Source organism: Idiotropiscis lumnitzeri, chromosome 2, assembly GCF_059441095.1.
Source record: "Idiotropiscis lumnitzeri isolate Australia: NSW breed Sydney's pygmy pipehorse chromosome 2, RoL_Ilum_1.0, whole genome shotgun sequence".
Taxonomy (NCBI): domain Eukaryota; kingdom Metazoa; phylum Chordata; class Actinopteri; order Syngnathiformes; family Syngnathidae; genus Idiotropiscis; species Idiotropiscis lumnitzeri.
Window position 1 is genome coordinate 11006492 of NC_142392.1, and position 9159 is coordinate 11015650.

Here is a 9159-nt window from a genome sequence, read left to right on the forward strand (position 1 = left end):
ATAAAATGAATGTGTTTATTTCTTTTTGTCGTTGAGAATGTGTGACCAAAATGTATGTGATTGGCCGGGCGTTGGTCGACCCCCGCCACCCACACGCTACGCTGTCTCCATCTCCAGGCCAGTAGGAGAAATGTATGGTGCTTTGTTGTTTTTTTGTTTTAGAATAAAAAATTGAAAATCAAGCTGTTTTTAGAATTTTACATACTCGTTCCCGACAACAAACTACAATATCAAGCTGTATTTCAATTTTGCTGTTTTGATATTATAATGAAAATCAAGTAACCAGCCGTTTTTCTATTTTTAAAATTTGTTTTCAAATGGAATAACCAACGACCAAAAGAGACACGGACACCGACCGCTTGCGTCAATTTGACTCAACTTTGGGTTGTTCAAGAAAGATGGGTCAGAGTGGGTCAGTTTATATTTTTGATCGAGGTTGTGGTTTTTTTTTTTGGGGGGGGGGGGCAGCAGTTTTAAGAATGTGCAACCACATATCATGAGGGTTTTTTTGCAGTGCAAAGGGCACTCAAACCAACATGAAGTTTTTGCTTTTTTTTTTCCATAAAAAAAAATCGACTGACTTCAAACTGTGATATTATTGAGGTACACCATAAACAGATTGGTTAAATTTAACCAATAATTTGTGATATGGTTAAAACATCCAATCTAGAATGTTGAAGGGTTGTGATTTCAACCAATCTTTATTGGTGAAAGGGCCAACCGATACAAATTGGTCGTTTTAACCAAGATATTGGTTAATTTGCGGAGAGAAAAAAAGGCCATGGTATGAATTTGAACCCACAACATCAACACTGTTTAGCACCTCATCAGTCAGAATTGAAACAAAAATAATGTCACAACCAAGGTCACGTCTCCAGTGCAGCTAAATACTCAGATAAAACAAACTACAATGTCCAAAGTGTGAAGTTTCTTCTTCACTAATTAGGGTCAAGGGTTCATCGTTACATTAAATAAAATCAATGAATGACAATGATGTGAATTAAAACATATTAAATGAATTACAATTAATTTTTAAATGAATATACTTGTTCTCTGGGTCTATATCAACTACACACTGCACATGAATACAGCCAACAGTGGGGCGAGTGAAGTGTACTCTCCATAACCAATTTCATAGGTTGGATGGCTAACCAAATTGGAACCGAAAGTTGAAGTTCCTGATCTAAATGTTTGAGTCAACTCAAACGTCAGTCACTGAACACAGCGCCGATGCTTGTCGCTCTTATTTTGAAACTCACAATTGCACCACTTACAGTGGCGGACTTTCGACGCTCCTCTGACATTCAAAAAAGTGGCACGAGACTTGCTGCGATGCCTCGTGGGCGCCACCGTGTGCCCACCTGTTGAACTGCATGAAGCGTGGTGTTATGAGTTGAATAGCCCGAGGACGACATTACAAGTGTTGGCCAAGTTACTTCCAAAATGTAATATCCAGTAACACTGTCTTTGTAGAGCAGTGCTTCCCAATTATTTTTCTTCACGCCCCCTCTACCAATAAGAAAACAATTTGCGCCCCACCACTGTAATGATAGCAGTTATATCATTGGTCACTAGTTGGCAGTATTGCCTGTTATGTGTGTTGTGGTTACCAGACGAACAAGTGAGTATGCACGGAGACGAGAATGCGGGCCAGTTAATAAAGAGACAAGCTTGCAGCATCACTGTTCCTGCGTGACTTCTTATAAAATAGAAGGCAGAACATTACATGGTACCAGGTCGCGGGTCAAGAAAAGGACTGACGCGAGATGGACTCCGTGAGGCCACCAGAACCGCTGAAAATGACGGGAAATGTGTGCGCGAGTTGGCGGGCTTTCAAGCAACAATTCCAGCTCTACCTTGCCGCCGTGGGAGTCGGTAACAGAGCGGACGAAAGAAAAATAGCCCTTTTGCTAACCATTGCCGGAGCCGAGGCCATCGAGGTATTCAACACCTTTGTATATGATGAACCTGAAGATAAAGACAAGTTTGAAAAGCTCCTGCAAAGATTTGATGAACACTGTCTTGCCAAGAAAAACGAAACTTATGAGAGATACGTGTTTCGTTCAAGGCTCCAACAGCCCGGTGAGTCCTTTGACAATTTCCTCACCGATCTCAAAATTAAAGCCAAGTCTTCTAACTTTGATGATCTGAAGAACTCAATGATAAGGGATCAGATTGTGTTCGGGACTAACAAAAAGAAACTAAGAGAGAGGCTGTTGAGGGAGGCGGACCTAACATTGGAAAGTGCAATAAAGACTTGCCAAGCTAATGAGCTAGCAAAACAGCATGTGCTGACTTTCCAAGCAGCGCCATCTTATGAAGAAGCAGAGTGCGTGAAGGCAGTGACGAGGAAAGGTAAACTGCAATTCAAGAAAAAGACCAAAAACAATGAAAATGATCCAGCTCCATTCAACTGTAAAAAGTGTGGAGAAAGGCACGGGCCAAAACAATGTCCTGCATTTGGGAGAACATGTGCTAAGTGTAAAAAGCAAAATCACGATGCTAAGATGTGCAACACCAAGAAGAAAGTGCACACCGTGCAGGAAGACACAGATGATAGTGATGACCTAAGTGACACATTTTTCATCAAAATCGTGTCATATGACAAACGCGATGTGCAACAACAAACTAGAGGAGACCCAGAGCAAGCTGTTAATGCAGTAAAAGAAGATAAATGGATTGCACCACTGCTTGTCAATGGGACACTTGTTACTTTTAAAATTGACACAGGAGCAAAAGCAAACAATTAATGAAAAAGTCTTGAAATCACTTGAAGAGAAACCGGAAAGAGTCACAGACAAGGCCGTGAAATTGAAAACCGACAACAATCAGCCAATAAAAACAAAGGGATGTTGTAGGCTAAAAGTGACAGCAAAGGGAAGACAACACAAGTTAACGTTCACAATTGTGCCAAGTGGACTGGAGTCAATCCTTGGAGACAAGACATCTGAAGATCTTGGATTGGTAAAAAGAATTTACCAAATCAACAGCAAGGATGTCAATAAGAACAACAAAGTGTTGCAGAGTGAAGGTAGTAAGAGTATAGGGAACAAATACTTTTCTGTCTTCAAAGGACAAGGGACGCTACCTTGTCCTTACAAAATACAGCTCAAGGAAGATGCTAAACCTGTAGTACATGCCCCGAGAAGAGTTCCAGCCCCTCTCAAAGATAGATTAAAAAAGGAACTGAGCAGAATGACACCAATAAGAGTCAGAGAGAAAGTGGAAGAACCCAGCGACTGGGTAAATTCCATCACGCGTGTTAAAAAGAGAAACTCCCCAGAGTTACGTGTTTGCCTCGACCCCAAAGATCTGAATGAGAACATTAAAAGAGAACATTATCAGATTCCCAACCGTGAAGAAATCCTGAGTGACATGGCAGGTGCTAAGTACTTTAGCAAATTAGATGCATCGCATGGATTTTAGCAGGTGAAGCTGGACACCGAAAGCAGCAGGTACACCACCTTCAACACACCATTTGGGCGTTTCTGTTTTCTGAGCCTGCCATTTGGCATAAAGTCTGCGCCTGAGATCTTTCACAGAGCTATGGAGTCAATCATAGAAGGTCTGGAAGGAACCCGTGTGTACATTGATGATTTGGTTGTGTGGGGAAACACGGAACAAGAACACAATGAGAGACTTGAGGAACTGCTACAAAGAGTTAAAATGAATGGACTTAAACTAAAACGAGAGAAATCTCTAATCTCGTTGCACACTTGAGTACAATGTCAATAAAGGGATGTCTGATTTCTTAAATGTCTGTTTGGAGTTACAGAATTGACACAGCAGATGGAGTAGTGCCAGACAGAACCAAAGTGCAAGCAATACTGGACATGCCAGCTCCAACCGAAAAAAAAGGACTTCTGCGAGCAATGGGGATGATAAACATCCTGGGCAAGTTCATTCCAAACCTCTCTTCAAGTCAAAGTCCCTAAGTTTGCTGCTGCATCACAACATAGTCTTTGAGTGGACAACAAAACATGACGAAGAATGGCAAGATCTAAAGAGAACTGTGACAACTGAGCCAGTCCTTGCCTACTTTGATCCATCAAAACCAACCAAAATTTCCACGGATGCGTCGAAAGATGGGCTAGGTGCCGTACGGCTGCAAAAGGCGAGAGACACATGGCAACCTGTAGCCTATGCATCCAGGTCAATGTCAGAGACTGAAAAACGCTCTGCTCAGATCGAAAAGGAGTCACTGGGTTTAGTGTTTGGATGTGGCAAATTTCACACGTATGTTTATGGACTGCCCACGTTCATAGCAGAGACTGATCATAAGCCACTGATTTCAATTAGGAAGAAAAATCTCAATGACATGACGCCCAGAATTCAACGCATGATGATGACATTGCAGCGCTATGATTTTGAGCTAATATACACGCCTAGAAAATACATAGTGCTTGCTGATGCATTATCCCGAGCGCCGCACCATAACAGTGACATCAAGGACTGCGTTACGGCGGAGGAGGCTGAGGCTCACATCATCACTTCAAGCCCTTTATACCCACAGGCAAATGGGCAGGCTGAGAAGGGAGTGCAAATCATCAAGAGACTGCTAAGGAAGGCCAAGGATGATGCATCTGATCCTTACCTTGCCCTATTGAGTTACAGAGCTGCACCTGTGGAGTGGGGAGCTTCTTTGCCTGCTGACCTACTCATGTGCCGTAAGCTTCGCACCACGCTTCCACAAATACCACAAGTACATAACCACAAAATTTGGACTGAAAAGAAGAGAATGCTCAAACTCAAACAGAAAATTGCATATGACAGAGCTCCAAAACATCTGGAACCTCTTTCTAAGAAAGACACTGCAAGGATCGAGAGACCTCATTGTTGGGACAGAAAAGCGACTGTCCTCAGCGAAGCCGGACCGAGATCTTACATTGTGGAAACAAAGGATGGACAAAGAGTGAGGAGGAACAGGAGGAGTCTTCTGAAGGTTCCCGGGAACTGTAAGAAATCTTCTGATGCGGCTGAGGCTGCAAAGCAGGTGGATACATCGAAGGAGCACAGACCTCAACCACCAGCAATTTCTGGGATTACTGAACCTCTTCGAAGATCAACAAGAGTTAGACGACCACCGGACAGGCTGATTGAAAATGTTTAATGTTGTGTGATTGTTGCTAAAATTGTTGTAGAGCTGCTTGTTGTCATAAAAAATGGATAGACAAAATTATTATAATATTAATAAAAAATAATAATAATGAAAAAAAAGCAAAGGCATTGTTTAACGTTTGAAAGGGAGATGTAATGATAGCAGTTATATCATTGGCCACTAGTTGGCAGTATTGCCCGATGTGTGTTTTGGTTACCAGACGAACAAGTGTGTCTGCACATAGACGACAATGCAAGTCAGTAAATAAAGAGACATAAGCTTGCAGCATCACGTTGCCTGCGTGACTACTTAAGATAGAAGACGGAACATTACAGTAACCATTAAAAAAACCGTATAGTAACCATAAAATTATTTTAAAAAAAACGTATCGTAAACATACTAAAGTTGTTGCTTTATGTTATTTACAAAGAATTTTTGTTTAAAATCCCCCTGGCTCTTCTTTTTGTGTTTTCTATATTATGCACGTATTAGCAACTGACCTTCCCACAACTCCCTGGCAGAAGGTAGGCACTCATTTGTTTCATATAAGAGAACATTATCAGATTCCCAAGCATGAAGAAGTCCTGAGTGACATGGCAGGTGCTACACTCATTTAAAAAATTGACGGCGTTAAAATGGGGTTGGATTAATCCCATTAATAACGCGTTTTTCTGACACCACTAAAAAATACTTCATTGCACATTTCGTTATTTATTTCTTAAAAATTGGCATTATTTATTTCTTAAAATTTGGCAAAGTGTGACATGACATTTCCCACATTCTTAATCAGGAAACATTGTTCAAAATTGTTCTGTTTTGTTTGCAGTTTATTGAGTAAATCAATCCATATCAACTATCTCGCTGGGAAAAAAATCTCATGCAAAACAACAGATCAGATTTCTAATGTGGGAGCAAAACATCTCTGACTTTGAGTTGGAACATGAGGAGCAAGTGGAATTATTTGCAGAGGAATTTTATCCTCCGTCTCAAAGTCAGGAAACATTTTCGTGTTGTGTGACAACCGTAGCTAAGTGGAAGGTTTTGTTTTGCAGAATTGAGTGTTTGTAAGAGAGTCAGAGAAGGAAACTGATCTTTCGTTCGTGTTCACTTGAACTCGAATCCTATACAGTTTCACAGGCTTAGTCCAAGATTCAAGTGGCTCACAAAACATAATGTAGTCACCATCAAAAAATGAAATGCGGCATAGTTTCATGTCATATGGCAAACAAGGGTCCCTCCACAGCACCCCCAATTCCCAGCGTATGTTGTCTCCCAGCTCCACATCCCACGTGTGTGTTCCCGAGGCCAAAGCAAACAGAGCACATCGTTCCACTTGAACCTCTCTGGATTGTTTGGACGCTGCTGTCCTTCTTTAAAACTCACACTGGTCAGATCTTCAGACAGACTGAGTTCTGGAGCAGACGTGTTTTGGTCCAGAATGACTGGACTGTAGGAGACCATCTCCTTCATTCGTTCCCACACGTTGAACGTGAGGTTGCCCACATGTTTGGCTTCATCCAGCAGAGCCCCTGGGAGCAACTCGGGCTTGTCGGACAGCTTCTGGGTTCTGGTCACCGTGGTCTGAAAGTTCTTCATGAAGGAAACGGGCTCTGACGTCAGTGGCTCCTCTGTGCTCCTGATGGCATCTGCGAAAGCGACAATGTCTCTGCTGAGAGCCTCAATCTTCTCCTTCATCCTCTGAGTCTTCTTCTGCTTTTGATCCCTCACAGTGGACAACCTGGACTCCTCCTCAACCTGCAGGAAGCGACGAAGCTCCTCAAAATCCTTCTTAATTTTATTTTCAACCTACTCGCTCTGGACCTTGATGTACGTCGCTTGTTCGTTGCAGTTGTCTCTTATCTCAAATTTTTTCAGTCTTTTCTTCATGTCCTTCAGGCCTTCCTGGACTGTCTCTTTGTGACCTTTGACACCTTACAGAAGGGACGAAATTTGTGGCCAGTGTGGATTTTTGCATCTCTGCAGATGAGGCACACAAGCTCCTGGTGGTCCAAACAGAAGAGTTTCAATTTCTTCTTGTGCAAGCTGCATCTCTCCTCCGCCTCCACTGAGGCTTGTGAAAAAGCCTCTCACACATTCTTCAGGGCCAGGTTTGAAGGAATATCCATCGAACTAAACTCAGTCCTACAGACCGGACACGATAGATCTCCTTTCTGCTCCCACCATTGCAGCACACACGTGCGACAGAAGCTGTGACTACAAGGCAGCACGACAGGATCTTTAAAGACGTCCAAACAGGTCGGACATTGGAGAATGACCCCAACATGGCTGGCCATATTGTTCGCAAAGACACTCCGTCAACAAGCTTCCAACGTTCTCTTTCAGGAGAGCCACTGTGCGTCTGCCTCAGTCACAAGTGGACAGATGATTTGACATCCTAAAAAAGTCCAAAGTGCACTTCCTGGAGCTGTGCTTCTGTTGCCAGAGTTCAATCGATGACACTTGGACTTGAATTGTATTGAACAAACTTTTATGTCTTTATTATTGTGCAACTGCAATTAGCCAGGTACCAAAGTGCAACATTAAAAGAGATAACGGCCGGCAAAGGGAGTGTCAGGTCAAGATGTCGAAAGTATATTCAGAATCACTGCATGATCGTAAAACTGATAATTTTGTCCTATTCAGATGCTCTCATAGTGCAGGGGGGGGGGCCTACTCAAATCATCGACTTCCTGTTTGCCCAGACAGTGCCTCAATGGTTTCAAAATGCAAGTCGAGTGTGAAACAGATGAGAATCACTGATTTCATCCAAACCAATCAGAAATATTGAAACAAATTCTTGTGGGGATTGTTGGAATTTTAACTATAAATCTGGACCAAAAGTTTACCAAATTGTTCTAATTGGTTATCTGACTCCATTAATTGTTAACCAAACACGACCTACATTCATCCAACAATTATGCGTGCACGGTTTGAGAGAGAAATGACCAGGAAGCTGGTAATTCCACACGGGAGCGGATTTATTCCTAACAGGAGATCTAGTACAAAGTCTGGGGCTCGGTCCCTCTCAGCACAGTTCTGCGCGTCTCTGTATCCAACAGAAGACGAGTGTTCAAGTGTTCATATTTTTCCATTCTTTATGAGTTTGCATATTCAAATTGCTTTCGTTCCAGGCCCCAGGTTGGCAGGCGTGTTGACATATAATAATCCTGCAAATGCAGGAAAAATGATGAGAACGGAGATCAGTTGCTGCAAGTTCGGTAGGAGAAACGTAAACGTTCCACTGCTGTTGCAGCAGCGACTTCTCGGAGCATAAGCGGAAGTGACGTGAGGCTGGCGCGTCATCATGGTGGGATGCAGTTATTTTGTTTAAAAAAAATTATCAACTGAATTGAAATATTATATAGAATATATATTAAAATAGAACAGCCAGGTGTAAAAACAAACACAGAGGCAAAGAAATATATTTGAAAAATACGTGTTTAAAGCATGACGTCATTAACAAGCGCGCAGCTTCCGAAGGACCTCGACCACATCCACCGACCCGTCCACACGGGAACAAAAAAAACCTCCGCTAAATTCTTCTGATTTAGTGTGGAACTGACTGTAAATTTCTCAAAGGATGTCCAGTGCTACTCTAAAGGACTACGACATAATTCATTAAGTCTTTGTGTCCCGATAACCTCATCTTCGCGCGTTGATGCTTTTCGGCGTAGTTAGCTTAGCTAGTTAGCTAGCTAGCCGCTAACGAAAAGAGGCACATGACTCATCGCCAAGCAGCGATCAAGGGCGGGTTTTTTGGAATTATCATTTGAAAATGTGTGAAAGAACGACACCCAAGTACAAAGAGGAACTTTGTGGAATAAAAGAAGAGAACGAGCAACATCTTCAACTGCTTGACGAAGTTTGCAACCAGCCTCGTGTTGTGCTACACGAAGCAGGTTTGTACACGTTTTACTCTCATTTGCTTTGTAAAGAACGACTTTCTATCGTTAAAAATATGCATCACAACATTAAGTTGTTTGGGGACATGCGTTCACGGTTATTGCCGTTTTATTTTTGAATATTGCCTTCTACTTGTCGGTTTGCTGAACATTTGTTTA

General features: G+C 42.3%; 1 pseudogene; it reads right to left on the reverse strand.

Annotated features, from left to right (window-relative positions):
* Window positions 1-6202: 6202 nt before the first annotated feature.
* Window positions 6203-7392, reverse strand: LOC148341671 (E3 ubiquitin-protein ligase TRIM35-like; annotated as a pseudogene).
* Window positions 7393-9159: the final 1767 nt, after the last annotated feature.